This window comes from Haemaphysalis longicornis, unplaced genomic scaffold (assembly GCF_048455015.1).
Source record: "Haemaphysalis longicornis isolate Haplotype H1 unplaced genomic scaffold, Haemaphysalis longicornis Haplotype H1 scaffold_1, whole genome shotgun sequence".
In the NCBI taxonomy this organism is placed as follows: domain Eukaryota; kingdom Metazoa; phylum Arthropoda; class Arachnida; order Ixodida; family Ixodidae; genus Haemaphysalis; species Haemaphysalis longicornis.
Window position 1 is genome coordinate 475,353,556 of NW_027526203.1, and position 24,050 is coordinate 475,377,605.

At 50.5% G+C, this 24,050-nt stretch overlaps 1 protein-coding gene across 3 annotated transcripts in view; it reads right to left on the reverse strand.

The window, feature by feature from the left end:
• Kn (EBF transcription factor knot) overlaps positions 1–24,050 on the reverse strand; it is a 321,220-nt gene that overhangs the window by 66,055 nt on the left and 231,115 nt on the right. The gene's annotated exons all lie outside the window — the stretch shown is intronic.

The following is a 24,050-nucleotide window of genomic DNA, read 5'->3' on the forward strand; positions in this document are numbered from 1 at the left end:
GTGCGAGGGCTTTGTGCGCTGTATTACGCGGAACAACAAGAGCGTATCCCACTTAGAGCCGCTTCCCGGTGAAGCAATTTCCGCACGCTCAGATCCTCGAGCCCCGGCTTTCGCCCGCCGCGGATCAACTGGGCCTGAGGGATCAAGCGCGAAGACGCGGTCCGCTGCGTCGACGCCTGCTTGCTCCCGTCTACGCCGCGTTCACCTCGCCGGTGCCTCGAAGACAGGCCGACGGCGACGACGACCACTTTGATGGCCCACAAACGGGGATCAAGGGCGCTGACGGGCGATGCTTCCACGCGTGCCGGGCTCTTTCAACCAGTTCATTACCACCGTAAACTGAATCGCCGAAAAACGGCCGTGTGCCACGGGATGAAGCAGCCTTGGGCGCACTCTATTGGCACAAAGTTTGTGCACTGTCAAAATGGCGATGCACTGCAAAGCGCGTGATACTGAAACGATAAAGTTGGGGCGGACGGACGCAGTGTTCGCATGCCTCCTGGCCGGCGTACAGTTTTGGCGCCCGCAAGAGGTCTGAACCAATCACGCTCACGCACATGCACGCACGCGGCCAGCTGCAAGCCAGGCGGGATGCGGCCGACGGGACGTACGCTGCAGGCGGTAGTGCCGGCTCGTGCGTGTTTAGGCGGCGGTTGTGTTTTTTTTAACGTCAAAGCTTCGGCTGGCTACGAGAGCAGATATTAATCTGGACATAGGGGTCTTTAGTGGCCTCCACAGCAAGTAGGGAAAGCGGCACCCGTATTTCGGATAATACTTCATGGCAGCAGATAGCAATGCTCTTGCTTGCGTGCTGATTGAAAAATGAGCCACAGGCAAAGATGAGGTAGCCATGGGAAGGGCACTGCGTTTCCGTGAATTCAAAGGATTCGGCTGGAAGACGTTCGGCTCCAAATTGTGTTATTAAATTCTGACAAGTTTCAAAATACTATCCAAAGCAGGCGGTATTTATATTTGGGTAGCACTTCGCGAGCCCACAAAGGGCAGTACCCTCCCGAGAAAGAGAACAGCGAGCGTGTTGAAGAGAACAAATTTGCAGAACTCTATCTTCACGAGCAGTGGATGACTCGGCTAGCCTACCCGGACCTTGGATCCCAGCGAGCCTTGGTGGAAAGGGCCCGCAGGTTTCTTCCGGAGCGAGATTCCGTTCCCCTGTGGGTACAAGCCCGGAATTTCCTGTGTGTCTTCTCTTGGAACACTCCTTCTGTTCTTTTATGCAGTGCTGCTCAAACAGCTCCTCCACTGTGCAGCCTGAGCGGCCTGGAGGCGGAATCGCGGCTTTTGGAACGACTGCCCCGAGTTCGAGCCCCAGCAATGCCAACATTTTCGCCCACACCCGCGGTATGTGTTGCAAAATGTTCTGTCTGCTCTTCTCCTTCGGGAACGCGCCGCCGTGTCTCGTGTCGCCCAGAGGCACGAGGCAAACTCCGAGTCCAAACTTTGTACACTGAACGTACAAAATTACATACAGGATATATAGAGGACAACTGGAGCTTAGAAAATGCTTGCCGGGGTCCAAACGGCGTCGCGGAACCCTTCCCGCGACCTGCAGCAATACGGACAGCAAAAGACCTCCTTCCTATCTCCGGGCGGAACATATATACCCTCGGTGAGGAAAGGGGAAGAAAAAAAACTTTACCTTCCCTGCCTAAAGAAAGTTGAGGTAAGCGCGAAAGCTTTCTATAATTAAAACTGTGTCAAAAGAGCGTCAAAACCTTCTGTAAAAGTGCTTTCAACCTTCTCTAAAAGTGCGTCTAGCTTCGCTCGTCAAACCTTCAAAGAGCCAAATCCCAAATGAAGAACGAACGCAAACGACGGTTTCTCGCGAACTAAGTGAACGCATCTACGAACGGTCTCAATCTATATCGACACAATGTTTATGAGGCAAAGGCATTCTGTTTCCATCGATGCGTGTATCGGCTCGTGTCGAACCGTTCCTTTCCCGCAATTTTCAGGCGACCGTTTCGACGCAACGGAAGCACGCACGCGCCGTGTGTCCAGAGATCGTGTAAGAGCTCTCGGCGGGCCAGCCGCTGTGTGGGCAAGTGCATCGGTTCTTCGACAGGACGCCATCGGTCCTCCCCCCCCCCCCCCTCCCCCCCAATACCACCACACCCTCCACCCCCCCAAAAAAGAAAGAAAAAGCCTTCGCTTTAAAAGAGAAACAGGTAACAGCAAGGTATGTGCATTGCGCGCTGGACGAGCAAGGGCGTTCGGGGAAGCCTGGTGTCCGCAGCCCCTTTGGCGGGGGACGACTTCGCGTTTGCGTCGCGGGGGCCGCAAACAGTACAACGACCTCCGCGGTCGAACCTTACAGTTCTCTTTACTCACTTCTCGTAAATAAAAGTATTCCGGTGTCTATTAGGTCGTTTTCGTGGTCCGGCGTGGCATATCAACACGTTTAAAAAATGTTTTGCATCGCACCGGAAGTGACCGGCTTTGGAACGAAATATCGCACCCAGACTCGGAATTTCCTCCATCGGGCGAGCGCCCTGCCATCAGCGCTTATACTCACGAACAAGGATATCCGCAGAAGCAGTCAATTGCTACCAGTCGTGCCTGAGTCACGTGCCCCATAAAGGAATGCACAAGCAAGGGATCAGACAAGGCACGCGCGGATGCCAGCCCGCGTTCTTTTTCGCGCAGGATCTTTTTCCCCAGACACAGCTTGAGTGCAACAGCAGCAAAAAGTCTCCATTTCACCAGACGTTTTTATCGGCCCCGCGGCCACAAGAATCCGTGGTAGGTCTGCGTGTCGTCGGGGGCATAGAAGAATTACGCTCACGCCCTACAAAAAGGGACCCGTGAAAATTTCCAGAAACACGTGCATTCCACTAGGTCGGGAACATGGCGCAGTCACTCTGTCCCAAATGCGTCCCGTTCCCCCGTCCTGACTCGGCTTTTCCCACCTTCTGCTTAGGCGCACTTTCCGCGTGAAGCATTCGGAGGCGACTGCTGTCAATGCGAAGGGTTATTATTTTTACTTGTAACGATTCTATTGCCCGGAAGTGTCGATAGGGTTCGATGAGGGCGCCCAGGGGAGCGATGGCTGTTTTCATGCTTGAATTAGCGCAGCCGTTAAAATACAATTTCTAAAATTAGAATCACGTGCCACAGTATCCAAAGCTCCCCAGATACCATACGTATGAAACGAATTCCGTCACAAGGTACCATGCACTTTGAGCGGTCACTCCAGTGACCAGAAGCGCGCTGAACATTTTGAAGCAATGTAGATGTTATAAATGACGACAAAATAATCCTAGGCGTAACATGCGTGTGTGCGTGCGTGCGCGCGCGCTTCGAGTGGGAAGCTAGGTGCAGTTTAGCTCGCGGCGCTTCCCTTTATACAAGTGCACATAACGCTTCAAGCGTTTAATAAGCGAACTAAAAAAACGCAACCCTTAAATACATTAACAGATAATGAAATTCAGTACAGTTCTGCACCTGCCTGCGCAACGCCGCTACAGTGAAAATTAGGACAATGTATCGTCGTGACAGTGATGCAAATGAGAAGTGTCTGACGGGACACATATTTTGCCTTTCTATCCGGGATACACTCGGGTCGTATCGTGCATCTCTGTTCAGGACGAAATTTTCGAAGTACTATATGATACAGTGAATGCGCTCAAAGCATGCGTAAAGCTTTATGTACATTTTTAGGCCATGGATCACCCTATTGCAAACCCCACCTCGTTATCAAAAGTGCAACCTGAGTACGCGCCCAAGTTATACGCCCGGGCGCGCCGTGGGTGGCTCCGTATTAATTTCCACCGCCTGTGGGGGATCTTTAACGTTCGCCCAAATCTCGACCCACGCGGGTCGTTTTCGCTTTTAGCCTCCATCACAAAAGCAGGCACCGCTGCCGCGACCGAACGCGCATTGTCCTCGGGCTCAGCAGCCCAAACGTCGTCAGATGTGCTTGTCCTTACGGTGCGTCTCCTCGCTTTCTTCGGGGACTGAGGCGCCCTGTTTCCCGGAGTAGTTGGCCATGCTACGTCTTTTCTTCTTCTCTCGTTTGCCTCGTATATTCCGAAAGCGGCGACCTACGGGCAGGGCGACGTTAGGTAAAATGGAGGCCCTGATTCGAGCCATCCGAGTCGAAGCGCTCATGGCCCGTGGGTCGCAGGGCCCTCCCGGATGGCGAGCGTTGGCCGAGGTGCGCGCAGCCGTTTCGCGTAGGCGCATCCGGCTCGTCCCAGCAGCAGCCGCCCAAGAAGAGGCCCCGTCCTCCTCGCGAGCCGTTGTGCTCACGGCCGGCGCTCGTAAATATTTGCTGGGGCCAGGCGGCCCGCGAGACGGGCCGGGGAAACGTGCGGACGGGGAAATAACGCGGCCGGCACTGCCACCTAAGAAATCACCGGAGGAAAACCGGGAGCCCGGCGGAAGAAGGCCGTTTTCCCTCGCTGTAGCAACAGCAGCGCGACCCAGTATAGCGCCGGGGAGACGCGCTCCCCTGGGAGCCCAGGACGCATTGAATTGCGGCCGCCGACCAGCGTCGCCCGCTGGACCGCGTCCCGTATCGACCGCGCTGCGCAGCTCCACCGCCTTCGGGGGGCACCCGGCGGCGCACGGACCAGCCTCGTGCCGCGCTGCTGCTGCTGCTGCTGCTGCTGCTGCTGCTCTGACTCCGGCTGGGCGACGAGGTGCCCGGTTCGAATCCCGCACAGAGCACGCTTCGAGGCAAAGAATCGATGGCGCAAGCAAAAAAAAAAAAAACAATAAAAAAATAACGCCATTGTCCTCGGACTGGAGAGGCCTAATTTAATTCGAATAAATACTCCTCACTTGCAACGGCCCCGGCTGGAGCCTAAATTGGAAAGACATGGCTTCTGATTACAGCGGTGTTCTTTACTGTCGATTGCTGCATATTTGCAAAGTAAATTGATAGGCACAGTCTCGGCGCCTGATGCGAGCAATAATATCGCCCCACTACAAAGGTTGTACGTTTGGCAATACCTGAGGCGGTACATAGGAGGGCATGCCCCGCAAGGAGCGCGTTTCTGGCCATTGCGGAGAAGCCAGAGGGGGTTCGTGCACGCGGGCTTGGCTCGAGCAGCGCGCATGTCTCCCGCACAGAAAGGGCGGGAAATGCCGTGAGCCGAAGCCAACTCATCTTCCAAGTTGGACTCCTGGAATGAGGAGGACACTCTCAAGACTCTTTTGTACAAAACAATAAATACGTTTACTCTCTCTCTCTCTCTCTCTCTCTCTCTCTCTCTCTCTCTCTCTCTCTCTCTCTCTCTCTCTCTCTCTCTCTCTCTCTCTCTCTCTCCTCTTCCAAGTTTCGTTCGCGTTCGCAGACATTTACAACGTGCAAGGCCAAAATAAAGGTCTCTAACAAGCGTAACTTGTTCGTCAGGACGACCGTGACTTTGTGTGCTGCATCTTCTTGGCTACGCTATCTATAGTTCATATCACAAGCTAGCTGCAGCACTGTGGAGGCTACATTGTTGTCCCCATCAGGGCGCCTAACTCACCGCGAAGGAAGCGACAAAAGGCGCCGGGGCCATGCGGTGCCACTTGCGGAGAGGGGAGAAGGGAGTGTCCTTTCAGGACCCCCTTCACGGCGGATTAGGCGCCCTCAGTGGGCGCACTATTGATAACAATGTAGCCTCCCCAGTGCTGCAGCTAGCTTGTGATATGAACTATAGACAACCCCTTGGCAATACCTGCTCAAGTGAGGTCACCGGGCCACCACGCCTTCTGTACTTTCGGAATAGGTGCGTACTTTCCGGTGGCGATCTCGGTCGTTGATTTAACGGCATCTAAAGTATATGTATATTACCAACTCGATGACTTTCTCAGGGAAAGTTCAGCCGCAATGTATCCTTTAGGCCAACACTTTGATTGGCTAAAAAAATGCAGTACAGTCGATTCCTGTTCACACGAAGTCTACAGGAACCGCAAAAAAAAACTAGGAATTAACCGAACTTCCAATTAAAGAACGAGCACAATAACAGTGTTGTTATAAGTCCGCAACACGTCTCCCTTCTTGATTCCTTACAGGGTGTCGACTTAAATTTCGTCCCCAAGTCAAAATGATAGGATGGTTGAGACTTATCCCTAACCGCACAGAATGCCGCACACAACGCTGCGCGCAGCAACCAAGAAGGTTAAGAAGCTCAAAGGGGAGAGCCCGCCACCGCTTGATGGACTGCGCGCTGCCACAGTGGCGATGGCGCCGACGTCAGTACAGGACACGGCGGTGTTCGTGCGCTTCGAAAATTTTGAAGTTTGTCGAGAAAGGACGGCCACCTCGGTGCTTCTTACTCGAGATAATTTCCAGTGAAGCGATACAATGGGTTTTAGCGTCGAATGATTTAGCGATTTCTGCCATTGGATTGCACGTAAAAATGCCGGGACCAGCACATCGCTCCCAATTAGCCGAAAAGTGCAATTAAGCGACTTGGAATTATCGAGAAGCGCTGCCTATAGCATCGCACACCCAGAGGGATGTGTACACCGAACTAGCTCATTGCAGCACGAGTGTGGGGCTTGTGGCCTGTCGCACGCATATGCACAGAGGCCAACAGCCTCTTGGCGATTTAGCAAGACGCTTCTTCCCCAACGCAGCACCGAGACGATGCGGAGCAGTGCAGAATGTCCGCCTGCTTGGTAAATGCTTTGGCAACGCTCTCGTTCGTGGGCAGCAGCTGTAGAAAGGATGAAGCAACGTACAAATTTCCCGTCCGGCACATCCTGCGGTAAGCGGCGATGTTCAGTTACGCGACGCTATTTCAGTCTCATACAAACTGGGAAATTAATGCGCAGATGAGCTCTTTGTAAGGCTTCAGGAACTGAAGGCTTACTTTGGCACGAGTTTAACGGTGCAGAGATGAGTGATGGTAGATTCCTAGAAAACTGCTCTCTAGTTTGCGAACCACTCTGAGCCCCCCTCTCCCGACCGCTTCTTGTGCTCTTTTGTTCACCGTCTGTTTAGTAAATTTATAGTTTAGAGTCACAATGTGTGGAAATTTCACAATTTTTTGGAAATGTGGATTCCGTGGGTACATCAGTACTCCCGGAACCAGCCCCCGTGTAATCTATAGATGCGCACGATTTTATCATATGGAATTCAATTTGGGGGCGAACGGTACTTTGTGTGTAGGCCTTGTTCTTTCTCCTCTTCCCTTCTGAGGCACGATTGTGCTTCTGCAGTGGCTGGGATATCGCGTCAGCCAGCATTGGTGCCCCTGCAGCCGGTGCGTCCAGGTGGTCCCGAGGAGGCGAGGGCGGCGGCTCTCGACCTTGCGTCGGCCGCTCCCCGGGGGCCGCACCCTGGCCACTGGGACCACACCCGAGAGCCCTGGGCGTGCCGGCCACACAGCTCCGTGACGTCACGCCACGCGATTACGTGACGCGCCCCTGCGGCCATTTGCCTAATGGGCTTTCGGCGTCCCCGCACCGCAAGGCCCGCCCGAGAGCCGTGCGGCCAAGGCGTCTCCGCTTCCGTTTTCCCAACAGCGTCGCCGACGGCACCCGCGGTGTGCGAACGTCGAGTGCGGCTCGAGGAATCTCAACGAGGCGAACGTTCCTCAACTTCCGGAGACGGCGAGGTCAGCCGCAAACACGGCATCGGCTAATCGGGCTGCAGAACAGCCTCGGTTAACAAGCAGGACAAACGGGGGCTCGGTGTGCGGCCGTTGCGAGAACGACACGCTGCTTGCACGTCGCCTCCACACGGGGATGAAATGAAACAACGGGCGGCAAACATGGTTCCGTTTGAATCACAGCTGGCCTAGTGTTACGGCACAAACTTTTCCTTCATGTTAGCTCAAAGTAGTCCACAAATACTCCTCTCACCACCTTTCCCAATTTCTCCCCCCACCCTCGCCCTCACCCTGGAAGAAAGGTCCCGCTGCGCCTTTTCCGCGCGGCGTTGTGCGACCACTGCGGCCTTTTAGCGGCTCGTGGCCCGTCAAGATTCGCGTCCTCCTCGGTGGCTTGCGGCGCCAAAGAGGCACGGGACAGGCCTTAATCGGCTTACACGTTGCTCCTGCGGCGCCCTTTGGAAGCCGCTAATCCGACGACAGCACCTCCCCTTCTTCCCGCTCAAGTGGTGAGCCACGTCGTTCGCAGGCTCTTCTCCCGAGGTGCCTCGACACGGAAGGCACTGCCAATAAACGCCCAGGGCGGCCGGGCTCCGTCATGGGGTCTTTCTTTTCGCGGGTCGTGGAACACGAAACAAAAGCGAGCCCTCGGAAAGGTGCACGCCCAAAGTTTTGCGCACGCTAAATGTTTCCCGTTCTGGCTATGATGGGGCCCTGCTGTACAAGCGCTGCCTCGACGACCCGCCCAGTGGCTGCTTGGCCTGGCTGCCACGTCAACCGCGCCGCAAAGGCGGGTGGTTAGAAAAGGCGTGTTATTATTGGCCGGATGGAGTCGACGCTTCCTGAGTGTCGGTTTCAGCCAGCACTAGACCTGCATCTCGCGCTCAATGAAGACTACAGCAGGTACTATTACGAGCACACTGTTTTCTCTGGATTTCATCTTCGTAGCCCGCAGTGCTCTTGCAGTGCGCTCTGCACTCCCTTTGCGCTCGTCTCTTTCCCCGTGCACAGCGGTTCAAGTAAACTTGCGAGCGCCAAAAGAACGCTGCCGTGTCAAAGTTGGCGGCCATTATGCGCCCGCGAGCATTCAAAAGGAAAGGAATTATTTAATGTGCTTCTCAAATATTATTTCATCGGCACATTCCGAAACGACAGCTCCCGCTAATAGCCCGCTTTCGCGCACTTTCCCGCCAGGTGTGTGCTAGAGCGCCAGTATATTTCACGGGAAACTTTGGAGGCATTTCGCTGCACACTTCGGCGATGCCGCTCGTAACCCCCAACCACGTTCCAAGTTTCTATAAAAAGGGCGAGATTCATTACCTACCGCTAGTTTCCTAATGTGAGCCTTAGAAACTAAAAATTTATTTATTGCAACTTTATTGATTCATCATCCGCAATGCGTTATGAGCTGTCAGTTGGTGTTGATGGGCTTCCTTGTGCCGACACAGGTGCTAAGTGTTCAGCGCGCCGCCTCGAAACGCGCCGCCTCGAAACGCGCAAGAATGTTACAACAACCTGCAGACTTTTACAATTGAAACCGCGTCCCGCATCCGAGAGGTATACGCTTTGTATAAAATAACTCTCGGCTGACCTCCGAGTGAAGCGAGACAGCCCGAAAAGGCGTGACCTCCTTGCCGCCTTTACCCAGATGTGAGCAGTTTGTGATTAAATGATTGTAACTATTTGCGCCACCCCGTTAGTTTATATGGGTAACATTGGGGCGAACTTCGTACCTCGCTGTGTCTTGCCGATGCTCTGCAATATTGGCGGCTCGTCGAGCAACCAACAAGCGCCCCATTCCTTCTGCCTTATTTTCCCTTTACTTTCGCTCAGCGCTCCGCAGCGAGAACGCAAAAAAAAAAAAAAAAGCCATCCACAGAGGCTGGAAGCTCCTCGTGGCCCACTTCATTGAGCGGCAGTGTACAAAAGCGGCGTCGCGCCAAAGCTCACTAGCGCGCGAATGGCGGAATGGCGGCGGCTGCACAGAGGGACGCGTTGTTCGGAGGGAGAGCAAAAGTTAAGCCAATTAAGGACGCTCCCTCTCCGGCGATCCCTTTGAGCCAGCTAGCTGTGCGTGCAAGGCGGGGGAGCCTGCCGAAGGCGACGAAAGGGCCCGCTGCAGTAGGAGCTCGACACATCGTTCACCCGCTTCGCTTCAACTAAGTTCCCCATGCTGTCTCACCTGCTGCGCTCCTCAAAGAAATCTCTGCTGTGTGTCGCCGCCATTTTTGCCTCCCGTGCACGAGATGCTGGGTGTACCTTAAAATCAGTCTGGCGCGTTGCAGGTTTTTCTGGAAACTACACATCACTAAAGCCTACTCTCATTACTTATCAAACTTTCATTTGGCTGCTATAGTGTATTCTTCCTACTCTGCGGCCTCTTAGCGATCCTATATCAAAGGAACCAGTGAATGTGTTTTCACCACGCCGGGCGGGTGCTGTCGTCAAAAAAAAAAAAAAAAATCTTTACCGGGGAAATCGCCAGCTTTGTTATAAAGGAGAAATCGATTGGTATACGGTTTCAGATATTTTAAAGCGGGGCTGCATTTGGGTAAAAAAAATGCGAAAAGAAATGCCGGGCCATCTCCCCTAACGTGAAACCTGGGGAGGGACGAAGCATGCAGTGTGCCGATGGTTCCCACAGCAAAATCGCTGCTATTGGGCAATGAGAATCAGAAGACAGTTTTGATTGATTTATTGTAGGGTTTAACGCGCCGAAGCAACGCAGGCGGTGAGGCGCGCCGCAGTTAAATTTTGACCACCTGGGGATCCTTAACGTGCGCCGAAATCTCGTACACACGGGCGTTTTTGCTTTTCGCTTCCATCAGAAACCGGCCGCCGCAGCCGGGAATCGAACCCGCGTCCTCGTGCTCAGCAGCACAACGCCTTAGCCACTGAGCCACCACTGCGGGTTGAGAAGACAATTTTGTTTCAACTGTATATATATGTACATTAATTATATACAATCTGCAGTCACGTAGGTAATCCCAGTCAATATATATATAATATATTTCTTCGGTTCTCCCTCGTCCTAATGATGCTGAGCACTCGGGGTATTACACCTTGGCGTTTTTTGCCCACGGAGATGAAATTGTTGGGTAGAGGTATACAGCTTTGCTGTAAGCCTCGTGTCTTTGAAGCACGAAGCGTTCTGGCGTTGGATAACGAGTGTCCCGGTGTGTTCTTTTGGTACGTTTTACGTTCTAGCGCGAGGCGTTGGGAAACGAGTGTGCCGGTGTTTTAGTACCGCGACTAGGCGAAACGACGACAGGAGACGCCTACAGCCCGAGCCCCTAAGTGCTTCTCCCCTAAAATAACGTGCATCTCCCGCGAGCAAGAGCAAGGCAATGGACTCGAGGAAGAATCCCCCGTGCAATGCGAGGGCGCCCACTCGTCGGAGCCCGCTCGTAAACACCTGCGGGTCTTGGTTCACTAAACACCTGCGATTCGCGCCCCCAGCATCTCCTGCTGCTCTTCTTCTTTTCCCCTACGCTTGGAGATCTGCTGTACCGGTTCGCCGAATACCAAAGAACATGCACCCTGATCTCCACCCTGGGAGAAAACAAGCACAGAGTCAAGCCCACGAGAACATCTACGGGAACCACCTGGACATCGCGTATGCAGACTCTAACTCATATCCAGGCGGGCAGCACAAAGTTGCAACCGTCACCACCAAATCGGAGCTTTTAACCTGTGTTTCAATTAGTACGACATGCACGGAGATTTATGAAGAACTGCGATTGCACTCGCACTCATTCTCAGCAAGAGCGCGGTCATCTTAACCGACTCACAAGCCGCCTGCGGGAGCTTCTTGGCGGGGAGGGTGGCCCCACCAACTTTCCGCCTCCTTTCGCAACATCAGCCACAAAGAAACGTCGCCCTCGTAGGACACTCGCCCACTGTACATTGACGGGCAATAATTTTGCCCATCACCAAGCCTGCCTGCGCAATCTCTTCCCAGACCCAAGAAGAGCAAGCGGAGTCCACACCGTTGGTCCCCGACTCGGTTTCCCTTTAACCTAATGCATTCGGATAAACCGTAGTGCCGGTTAGTACGTACCTTCTACGCGTCCCCGTCAGGCACGGTTTAACGAAGTTTCACTGTATTGTAATAAACATTAAAAGGAGGTTTCCAATAATCTTCATTTGGAACTAGGGCGCATCGTCAACAGCCTATTCAGGTCCACTGTGGGACCAAGGCCTCTACCTCCGGTCCTGCACTGCTCGAGTTCATTCTTGGCCCCCGGATTTCCTTATTCCGTCCGTCCATCGAGTTGTCATTGGCCTCCCCCTTCTTCCAGATCCGTCTCTCGGTATCCAATCTGTTACCCTGGTTATCCACCGGTTGTCATTTCGTCTCCCTACATGCATCCAGCTCTAGTCCATTTCTTTTTCTTTATTTGGACTATGATATCTTCTACTCGACTTTGTTCCCCGATCCCGGAATCCACGTGAATTTTTTTTCGCTCGTCACTATCCCTCCTCTCTTGGGAGGGAGCCCTGTAGCAGCAGCTCCAGTGGCAACGCTGGATTGAGCGCCGCCCCTCGCGCGGCAGCCCGGGCGACATGGCGGGGTGCGCGGCGCGGGCGCGCGAGAGGACGAGTCGCGGAATCTCGCTGAATGCTGCCAAAATAGAATCTGCTTTGTCTTGCCGGCGAACGGTCGCCCTGTCCAAGGCTCCTTTCTTTGGCCTTGACATCACGCCCTACATCACCGTCTGGACCATCGTAGACGCTTCGCTGGAGGGAAACGAAGCGACTCGCACGGTGTTCACGCCCACCGGGCAGTTCATACCCAACAGGGTCGACTATATTCCCCACCTCCCAGCTACGCCGATATTTTGCCACACTATCCCCATGAACGCAGCAAACCCGGGCCGATGCGCCACCTCAAACTAATTCTTGCCCTCATGCAGCCCTACTTCATGTCAGGTACTCTACTTTCTAGTCCTTCGCCGGCAAATTCTGTCCCCTGCCCTGCACTCTCTACCACATGGTATGGGACTGCCAACGCATCCCATCCCTAAACTCCAATCCCCACCAAACCTACGAGCAGTGGGCGGGCCAGCTGACCAGCTCCGACCTTGCATCCCAGTGCCGGCTGGTGGCGTGTCATGTTAACGGAAAGGAGGAGCACAAAAAACGCAAACAGGAAAGGATAGCGGTGAACCCAGCGAATGCGTTATGGCCTGCGACTTTGAAACGTACTTGTTGTAGTCACGCGCAGAGTCGCGCAAGGGTCATTCGAGCATGCTACTTGCAGAAGTAGCAAAAGGGCGAGTGGCCAAGTGCGTCCCCGCTGAATGCCCTCCTGGCTTGGTGATGCGAGCGCGGCTATGTGCCGAGTCAAAGTAAGCGAGAAAAGAAGAGGAACAGAAAGAATTAAGGGAAAAGGACGATGGCGATAGTAACGATGGGTCACGTTCGGCAATTGGACACTCATGCCTCCGTAATCCATACATCATAAGGGCTGCGTAGGTGTCTTCGTAAATTTAATTTGCTCGTTTCAAACTTGGTACTTGGTGCTTTCAATGTAAAGCCGGTTGCAGTGCGGCAGACCCGACTCCCGAAAACATTATCTTGCGTCATTTTTACTTGCACAACCTGCTGCCCATTCAGCTGACGCAAAAACTCGTATGACCCGCCGCGGTGGCTCAGTGGCTAAGGCGTTCGTCTGCTGAGCACGAGGATGCGGGTTCGATTCCCGGCCGCGGCGGTCGCTTTTCTGGCGGAGGCGAAAAGCAAAAACGCCCGTGTGTATGATATTTCGGCGCACGTTAAAGATCCCCAGGAGGTCAAAATTAATCCGGAGCCCTCCACTACGGCGCGCCTCATCGCCTGCGTTGCGTCGGCGCGTTTAAACCTACAATCAGTCAAATCAATCAAAAACTCGTATGACACTCTGCGAACCCTCCTCGTCTCTGGCGATCAAAGTGGGAGGGGGGGGGGGATGAATGGTGCGAGGGATTCAAGCTTTATATAACACAACAGCGGAAAACATGGCCAGAAGCCGCAAATGGAGCGAGGTGTGCGCTGCGTGATGTGCAATGTCTCACACGTGCCAAGCGGGCTCTTAGTCCTACTGTAAAGCGTGCTCTGCCTGACGAGCAGGAGTGTTAGAGCAAGAAGCCAACTTTAAAAGCAAACGTATATAGCCGATTACAAGTTTTTTGTTGTCGACTAGCTCCATACTCGAAAGGTCAACTTAGTTGCGACACACAAGAGCTGGGAGAGAGCTCTGAGCAGTCTCCATGCAACTACAGTGCTGTGAATAAACAAAATTCATTACCAGTCATTCATTACTGGCTTAAACAAGCAGCACAAAATCGTCATATAAGCCCATTTCTGGCACCGTCTTTGGCATCAGGATACGCAAGATATCAACAAGTGACTCAGTCACGACACAGGTTGACATTGGCCTATCATAAAGGCCGTTCATGCAGCCTCCAGCATTTCTCTGTTTATAACTCGCTTTAGAAAACGTTGATGCGCAGCAAAGGGAGGGACCGCGCGGGTATACGACGGACCGACGTAAGCCGAATGTGACGCTTTAAAATCTAATGTCGTCACACCCGCAGCTCGACGTACAATCAATATGACGTTGCTCGACTTGAAGGTTCCCTAAGATGAAGCCGAATCATAGAACGTTAGTCCCAACGTCACGCTTTGATGTCCAACGTCGCCAATCGGCCCCAATGTAAAATGTGATCATTGTATTTACAAAAAAAAAAAAAATGCGGAAACAACGCAATAAACGGGATAAGGAAGGACCACACAACGAAACCCTGGCTAACAACCATCTGATGTATTCCCGTGACTGGCTTATAAAAGCATAAACAAGGGGGTGACACAAACAAAGAATTGCTTACAAACATTCCAAGGCTAAGCAGTCGACAGATATCTAATTTCTTTCGATAATAGAGCCAGTGATGGACTGCTAACGCACGCGTCATCGCGTTCGTAAATTTTCTGCGCTTCACAAATTTCTTGACTTCACTGAAAGTCATTTCCTTCCAAAAGGCCCCGCTCTGGACTGGCTCGGGTATGATCTTCATTGCAAGGTAGAGAGCGAAAAAAAAAAAAGCACAAGCGAGGAGAGACAAGACGAAACGCAGCTGAATAATTTATCGCGAGGTTGCCCGACGTACCGCCCGCGGAAGGATTTTTTTATTACATTCCTACGCATTAAAGAACAAAAAGAGCTTTTCGCTTTGATCACTGCAAGGCAGTCGCAAGAAGCGGCACCAGTTCCAGACCGCGAGTGCGCTGCCACGACACCATGTACTGAATGTCCGTCACGGGACAATTGCAAACGAGCAGCTGGCAGCCGACTCTTCTCCCCACTGCAGAATGCAAGCGGTCGTTCTAAAGTGCCGAGCGTTGCTACAGTCGCAGTCTGGAAGCACGCGGCAGCATGCTGCTCCAAATCCTGGGACTACGGGGCTAGCAATTGGGATTCAACGAAGCTCGAAGCTGCACGCTCAGGAAGAACGTTTACTCGTGAGCATGACAACGTGGTCATTTTTAGATTAGAATAGTTCTGCAGTCATGCAGTCCTTCATTCGGGTTGAAGCAAATACCGTACAAATCAAGAACTAAATGTGCGATTGATGTATTGAAAAAATAAGTAACGCAGTTTACCCTCCCTCCTTTCGCGGAGTGAAGCGGCAGATGCCAACACGGCTTTCCCAGCTCCCCTGTGGGGCCAACAGCGCACGGTGCCGGCTTTCCTAAATAATCTTACTTTCAGTGGCAGTGTCTTTGTTTCTGGTCCTAGTTTTTAAAAAGTTTATCCATCCAGATGCGGTGGTTTGTTTTATTGAAAAAACAAAGCAACATGTATTTCTAATGAAGAACTTTCACTATACTGTACTGAAAACCTAATTATTTTCTTGAAATGTGCCCAAGATTTCTCTTGCAATGAAGCATGGTGAACCCCAGCCCAAAATACGTGCGTAGAAGACTGTTTGGCAATGTTGCCACATCCTTTAAATACGTAGCATTCTTTGCCGAGTACCCCCACAGCCAGGACTGTGTAACGCCCTGCATTGCCACGAAAATGCAGATATCGCGGAGTTTCCGCCTGTAATCGTTATTATAGCGTACAGGGAGATAACTGGTCGCACTAAATTTTGACAAACTAAAAAAAGACCGAAAGTATAAAAACCTTCCTGGAAAGGGCAAAATGCGTAGCGTCCTGCATTTCCGCTACAATGCGGATTTCGCGAATGTTCCACCTGTAATCGTTACAAAAGCGCAAATAGAGATAACTGGAAGAAAAAACTTATGAAAAAATAAAAATAAGAAAAATATACAAAATTACGGAAAATGGCAAACGGTATAAAACATGTCATCTCCGCAATATTGCAGATTTCGCAAAAGTTTCACATGTAATCGTTATAATAGCGTAAATGGAGATGATTGGTAGACCAAAATTTTTAAAAACTACAAAAATAACAGAAATATAAGAAAATTACGAAAAATTGCTTTTCCAAAAGAATGCAGATTTCGCGAAAGTTCTAAATGTAATCGTTATAATAGCGTAAATGGAGATGATTGGTCGAAAAAAATCTTGAAAAACTAGAAAATAACCACGATATAAAAAATTACGGAAAATGGCAAAGTGTACAACGCCCTGCATTTCCCCAATAATGCAAATTTCTCGAAAGTTTTAGATGTAATCGTTATAATAGCATAAATGGAGATAATTGGTCGAATTAAAGTTGAAAAAACTAAGAAATAATAAAAATATAAACGAAACACGGAAAATTGCGAACGTTGTAACGCCCTTCGTTTACACAATAATGCAGATTTCGAGGAAGTTCTAAATCCAATCTTTATAATAGCATAAATAGAGATACTTGGTCGAACGAAACGAAAAAAACTATACAATAAGAAAAATATAAACAATATGGAAAATGGCGAACGGTGTAACGTCCTGCATTTGCACAATAAGGCAGATTTCGCGCAAGTTCCAAATGTTGAACAAAATTTGAAAAACTATAAAATAAGAAAAATATTTAAAAAAAATTACGGAAAATGGCAAACCGTAAACGCCCTGCATTTCTACAATAATGCGAATTTCGCGAAAGTTCCAAATGTAATCGTTATAATCACGTATATAGAAATAATTGGTCCAACGAAATTTGAAAAAAAAAAACCTAAAAATAAGAAAAATATAAAAATACGGAAAATGGCAACCGTATAATGCCCTGCATTTCCAGAATAATGCAAATTTCGCGAAAGTTCAAAATGTAATCGTTATAATAGCGTAAATGGACAATTGGTCGAAGGAAATTTTGAAGAACTCAAAACATTAGAAAATTATAAAAAAAAAAAGCCTACGGAAAACGGCAAACCTTATAACGCCCTGCATTTCCTAAATAAGGCAAATTTTGCGAAAGTTCTAAACGTAATCGTTATAATAGCGTAAATAGAGATAATTGGTCGATCAAAATTTGAAAAAAATAAAATAATAAAAATATAAACAAAATACGGAAAATGGCGAACCGTATATATATAACGCCCTGCATTTACACAACAATGCAGATTTCGCAAAAGTTCAAAATTTAATCGTTATAATAACGTAAATACAGATAATTGGTCGATCTAAATTTGAAAAAAACTGTGGTTGATTCATCTGTCTTAGGAATCGGTAAAACACGATAGTGAAATAATGTGTGGCGATATGTGCAGCTGAGAATGATTTGCGGATCGGCGGCTGTCTTGTGGGTGTGCTTGGCAAGCAACGTCCTGCAGGCGGGTCCCTTCGGCAAAGGTGTACTGGCGTCATTTCCGTGGCGTTTATGACGTCAGTGAAACCTTGGTGTATCCGGCATAAAACCCTGTCGTGTCAAAATATAAAACCCGAAAACGAACAACCCTAAGTATAACGTACTCTTAGTACTAAAAGTTGCTTTCCCGCAAGCACACCCTGTGTGCAGGGGTGCACCCTTTACAGGCTGCTTGCTTCGTTATACTGGCGTCATTTCCGTGACGGATATGACGTCAGTGAAATCATCGTGTATCCGGGAATAAAACACTTCCGTGGTAAAAACTAAAAAATAAGAAATATATATAGAAAATACGGAAAACGGCGAACCGTATACCGCCCTGCACTTCCACAATAATGAAACTTTGGTGAAAGTTCCAAATCCAATTGTTATAATAGCGTAAATGGAGATAATTGGTCGAACGAAAGATTGAAAAACTCAAAACATAAGAAAAATATCCAGAAATTACGGAAATTGGCGAACTGTGTTACGCCCTGCATTTCCACATTAATGCAGATTTCGTGAAAGTTCCTCCTGTAATCGTTTTATTGACGTAAACGGAGATAACCAATCGGACAGGATTTCGAAAAACCAAAAAAATTGGCTGTAAACAACACACTCAAGACAAGCGGCGTAAGAATGCTACGAATCAGTCGACAATTCTCTAAATTTCTGCAGATTTTATTACAGCGAAGCTGTTTAGATGGGGCTCTGTGGATTTTCCATGTTCGCCAACCAATATGCGTGTGCAAGAACTCAGCTGCCGAATTTGATTCAAATGCGCGAGGCCATCTAGAGCACTGTGCATCGTGTCTGTCTCGCTGTCTGCCTGCCAGTCTGTCTGTCTGTCTGTCTGTCTGTCTGTCTGTCTGTCTGTCTGTCTGTCTGTCTGTCTGTCCGTCCGTCCGTCCGTCCGTCCGTCCGTTCGTCTGTCCGTCTGTCTATCCGTATGTCTGTCTGTTGCACGCTTGTAATTGTGTCCGACCTGCTTAACTCGACAAGTTCTGTTCTCCCTTTTGAATTAATTGCACGTCTCTTCTGTCCTCGCGACAACTGGCAGGCCCCGTACAGTGGAGACTCCAGGACGCCGTGGACGTCTAAAACCTCCAAGTGTGCGGGACTTGTAAAGCCTTTCCTATTCCCGGATCGGTGGGCCGGGCAATGTTTTGGCATGCGTATAAATGGCGTCACCGCAGTGCCTGGTTCGTCGTTGTTGCACGGTGCAGTCGGGACTGGTGGTTCGGAGCAACCTCGCCGCCTCGAATGCTTCGTTACCTCACCTCGCCTGCCACGCACGTCATCGGGTCAGCCAAACACTGAAGCTTCACATCGAAGCCTCCTGGGTCACGGAGCCGTGGCCCGTTTCCCTTCGGGAAAACAGCGTGAAGGGGGAAACGCACATGGCTTGTGAGTTTCGGCTGCGGGCGCCAACAGGCCGGGAAAACCTACTGTCGACGGGAATAAACACGGGCTTTGCGCGAAAAAGGCAACATATATACTACAGGAAGGACGGGATTGCGATTGTCCCGTCCTTCCTGTATGTGCTGTCTTTTTCACGCAAAGCCCGTGCTTATTCGCCAAGATGCACCAACTCGCCCAACAACAAGTTCTTCTATGCTGTCGACGATAGCGTTCGCAGTAATGGGCCACTGCCTTGGAAAAATGGCGGTGTAAAGTTTCACTACAGGGGGACCCCGATCCCCCGCCCTGGATACGTGCCTGTACCGGTGTAAGTTTGATAATGTGCCCAGTGAAACTTGCAGAAGTATATTTCTTTCGAGGGACAGACGAGGAGCGAGAAAATAAAACTCGATACGAGTGGATGGGAGAAATATTTTTTCAAATCAATTTTTATCCTTGCGCCGTCGACTACGGTGTGTGTTTTCGCTTATGCAGGTCAACGTATTTTCGACCTAGCGAGTCAAGTAATGCTTTCGCAGACAAACGCCTAGGTGCCATGCGGCTCGGTGGTTCGTCAACTCACGAAAATTGCGGAACAAGATCTTGCTCTATGGCTCAGTGGCCAAGGCGTTGCCTATATACTGAACGCGAGGTCACCGTTTCGACTCTCAGACGCGGTGGCTGGCTGTCCGACGGAGGATAAGAACCAAAACATGCGTGTGTGCGAGGTTTGAGCGGAGGCTAAAAGCCCCCGGATGACATAAATTAGTCGGCAGCCCTTGACTACGGTGCGCCTCATATCCCAGCTACACCTTCGGCGCTGGAAAGGCCAACTTGACCTACTTCACCTTCCGCAAAATAACGTTGAGCTAATTTACCTTAACATATTTTTACGCCCGATAAGTAACGGCTTCCGTCACAGCGCTTGGCCAAAACGCCGTGGGTAGAAAGAACACTCTTCAATAAAAACTAAACTGAATCTAACAATAAAATTGGACAATTGCTCGATCTATCGCCATTTGAAATGATGTATTGTGAAAATAACGAGGCATTATTCACGGACGGCCGTGGTGACTTACATCACCTGTCAGTTTTAATCAGCGGAGTTTCTAAAAATTTACCTCCCAACGAGATACATGCTTCTACAAAAAGACATCTTTTCGCGATATTTGAGCGTATGTTTTGAGGTGTGTGTGTTTCACTCGTGCGGAGTGCCAGCACACTGACGGCAGGGTGTAACAAAGCTGTGTCAGATGGCGCAATTCTCGATAGATGCCCTCTTGCCGTGGTGACCAAATGGTTCGCGAAGGTTTTGGCACACGCTTGGTGCTGGGGTGTACGCAAAGCGGCCCTCGCTTTTCATACCGGCGATTCTCTTCCTTGACTTACCGTTACAGTGTAGTTCTGCGGGGCGCAGGCAGCGTTCAATGTACATATCAACCCCAACATTATATATGCATGAGCTCCACTTTGACCGCTTTTCTGCAAAACAGTTAGCGTGCATTTAGCTGAGGAATATATCACCATACAGCTACGTTTATCTATCTTTGATCGACAAAGTTTCCATCGGCTGTTCTTTCGCACCACAGCGTGTTCTCTCCCGCGTCTTGACATTCCTTCATTTCCTATTCATGCTATAAAAAGCAGTGTATTTGCGGATTAAAATGATTGTAGGTTTAGGCTCTTTCTTGCTGGTGTTCATTATTGTTGCGCTGTGCTTCTGTCGAATTTCTGTTCACCCGCGTATAAGGAAGTCTGCAAACAGTGGATGTCGCCCTATGCCTACCCGTCCTCTTGGGAGATCTTGACGCATATTTTTTTTTACCAGATAATTTCAAGAATCGAATTGGCGTTGCAAAACCAAACGTGTCACAGGCCCTGCTATGTCGTCGGCCCAAGATGCGCATGTTAGCAATGGCCAACACCGCGAACAGCTCGAAACACGCCAATTTGAAAACCCCATGGCCGGCGATGGAAGAAGCTTGGAAGATGGCCGGCACAGGCAGGCAGCGAGCTGTACAAACCTTCTGAGTGTCTCCGCGGAAAGGACAGGCAGCAGACCACACGGCGCACATACACGGCGGATTCCCAAGCTGAACGTATACGCTCAATGAGCTGAGAAAAGGCCCTGGCCGTATATTTTCACGCGATGTTAGCACAGTCCACTTGGCTACTCCCGGCGGCCGCCATGCCTACATGCAGGCTTTGGCATCAAAGCAATATTTTGGTTTTTGCTTGCTTGCCTTGGAAAGTCAAAACAAGTGGTCATTCTTGGTTGTATTTTTGTTTTTTTTGTTTTTTTTCTTGTCTTCAACGCACGGCTTGTTCCTCTGCCGACCGAAGGTGGGTGTTGGGTTCGGAAGGATATGCGGCCTTACCATTGCCTTCGCATTGCGCTCCTTCAACCACAAGCGCCGGTGACCGGGAGATGGAGAGGTGACTCATCGCCGAACCATGCTGACTGTTGCATCACATGTATTGCTTCCTGTCTGCAAGGGACTCGGTCGAGCGCGCTGTGAGAATTCGATATTCCGAAGGATTGCGCAACACTTCGTAACCTACAATGCCAGTGTACGGAGTGTGTGTGCGTGTTATGACGCATTCGCGGGTGGCGCGATGATTTTACCACATTGCAGCAGATTTATGCAACTCGGGGTGACCCTCCGAATTACGAAGAATGAGGCAAGGACCGCGCAAGACTGCAAGCGATGAATGATTGCCTTAAGAAAGGTGGTTTTGCTCCGGCTTATTTGCCGGAAGGATTTCGGGGCGGACATTTCGACTGCAGCGAACTGGAAGTTCACAAAAGGGAAAGTGCTATTCTTTCATTGGGCTGCAGAGAATCCTTTGCGTTGATGTCTATAAAACCTCTTGTGAATACGTTGTACATAGAGCAGGAGTCTCTCTTCTCTCAGATGTCGCGGTTGTCTCATCCTCAAGGTTCCAGCTGATAGCGAGTTCGTCTTCATTCCCCATGTCAGCCTCGTGCATCCGCTGCTCCAGCAGCAAGGCGAACGAGAAAGGAGGGGAGACTTTGGCCACGCAGTTCTCTCAGCCCTACCTTCACCAGTGAGGTTACGATGCGCTTGGTCAATTGCACGTCATATACCTCGCCTCAACTTCGTCGCACCCTTGACCTCCCTTAAACTCAACCCCACTTCAGTCTTCTTGTTTTTGGCTCGATTCCAAGTTTTCTTCGAAGACCAATGTGTTTGATTGAAGGCGCGTTGAACGGACACTTCCATGCTCAGCTGCACTATAGTTGTGCCAACATTTACAAATGGAAATAAACAATGACGCGCCGTTGCTCCAGAACTTGAGGCTAGGAGCAAGAGGAAGCGAAGGGAATTTCGCGCGCAGCCCGCACTGCAGCTCGGGGGGTGAAGCAGATGGATGGCCGGAGGAAAGGTGGGAGCCGAGGAAACGCGTGTGCACCTTTTGTCAGGCACTGCAGTCGTTTATTTGAGCAGCAGGTGTCGTTGAGAAAACAAGGATGGTCGCCTTCTGCAATGGCAGAAGCCAATGGGCGTCGTGTAGGATGCAGTATACATGTTCGCCGGCATTTGCTTTTCCGAATCACTACGCAAGTAACAAGTGGTACGGGGTTCTCAGAAGAGATGGAACTGGGGCTGGTTGGTGCAAAACTTTGAAAGAGTTTGCAGATGGGGCAGAAAGGGCAGGAGGCAAACACTTCTTCCCGTCCCGTCTGCAGACGCGATATCGCTTTCTTTCGTTGGTCTAAAGTGTTTGAACAGGACGGTCATGGCCTTCAGTTCGCCTCTGATAACTTCAGCAGTGACTAATGATTTCATCCAACTCCTGAATTTGAAAGTAAAGTTTGCGCGCGAACATGTTCGCTGGCTGTAGGCATGATCGGTTAAACCTTTGTTGGTGAACAGCTAAGGACACACAAAATTGGTAAACAATGCCATTACCTTGTCTTGTTTTCGCTCTGCGGTAACGAAGTCGTGCCCTCATGTGATGAAAACCAGTTTTACTGGCCAGGTGCAGCGACTGAGAGAAGCTGGTTTTCCGCAGGGAACGCTCTCCCTTGCTTGCAAGAACCTAGCTGGTTAAGGATGTCAAAAGCGGTGGCACAACTGAGCAAGCGCGCCTCCACTGGAGAAAAAAGCGAGAAAACTTCCCGACATTCGTGGCTTTCCTCAGCGCCTCAAAAAGTTGACTTCTCGCTACGATGCGCAGATTTTAATATACGGGCACAATAAGTTGGTCAGGATTTGCGCAAAGGTCGACCGCGGGTTCAAGAATGAATATGACATGTCTACATCATGATCCATGGTCATGCATGTATGTGTATTCAAGCTATGTCGTGTACTCTATCCCATTGTCTTGTAATCGCGTATACATGTGGGGCAGACGGGGCGCTGCCGTAATGTGTGACCAAGGGAACTCGCTGAACGTTCCCACTTATCGGCACATTGTCTGGTTGTACCCCCGAGTTTGGTGCCACTTCGATATTATTCAATCATAGGAACCAATTGCACGGGAGCTTGTCATTTGTAAACAGTGGCCGGTATACGTGTCGGGATACTGTCTCGCATTACACAAAAAGATATTAATGTCCGGGGAACGACTGAAAGTCAACGCTGAGGATCCAGAGTAATGCTCCTTTGTTTGCTGTTTCTTTGCTCTTTGCTGTTAAGACCCTTTGTATGTATTTGTCTATTACTGCGAGTAAACTTTAGTTGAGAGTGAGCGCTTGCCAGTGTCCGCCCCCCCCCCCCCTCCATGGGTGTGCGTGCGTGCGTGCGCGCGTGTGTGTTTTCTTGTTTTGCGCTGTAATAACCACCAATCCGTACCGACTAGCCGTGCTCCCAATGCTTCTGCAAATACAAATAAACACGCTGCATTTCTCTTGTTTTGCGCTGTAATAACCACCAATCCGTACCGACTAGCCGTGCTCCCAATGCTTCTGCAAATACAAATAAACACGCTGCATTTCAAGGGTGTAAGAAAACAAATACCAAGGAATCGCTTCTGTAGAATGCAGACAATTACCACCACACACGTCCAGAGGGTGCTCGAGAGGGCACAGAGCCTCATCGGCCGAGGCAGTTTTTCCTCCGAGCTCGCACGCTGATCAGGCGCCGTCACCCACGAGGTGCGAACCTAACGGCGGCCGCCTGCGCCGACTGCCTTCCGCATTGCAGCCCGGGGGTGTTTCGTGCCTCGCGCGCCTACATAATAGCGGCACTGCGCAACGGGCCACCGAGCCGGAAGAGCTTATTTTCATAAAGACCGCCGCTTGGGCAGCGTTCGCAATTCCTGCCGCATCGCAAGGGGCTGG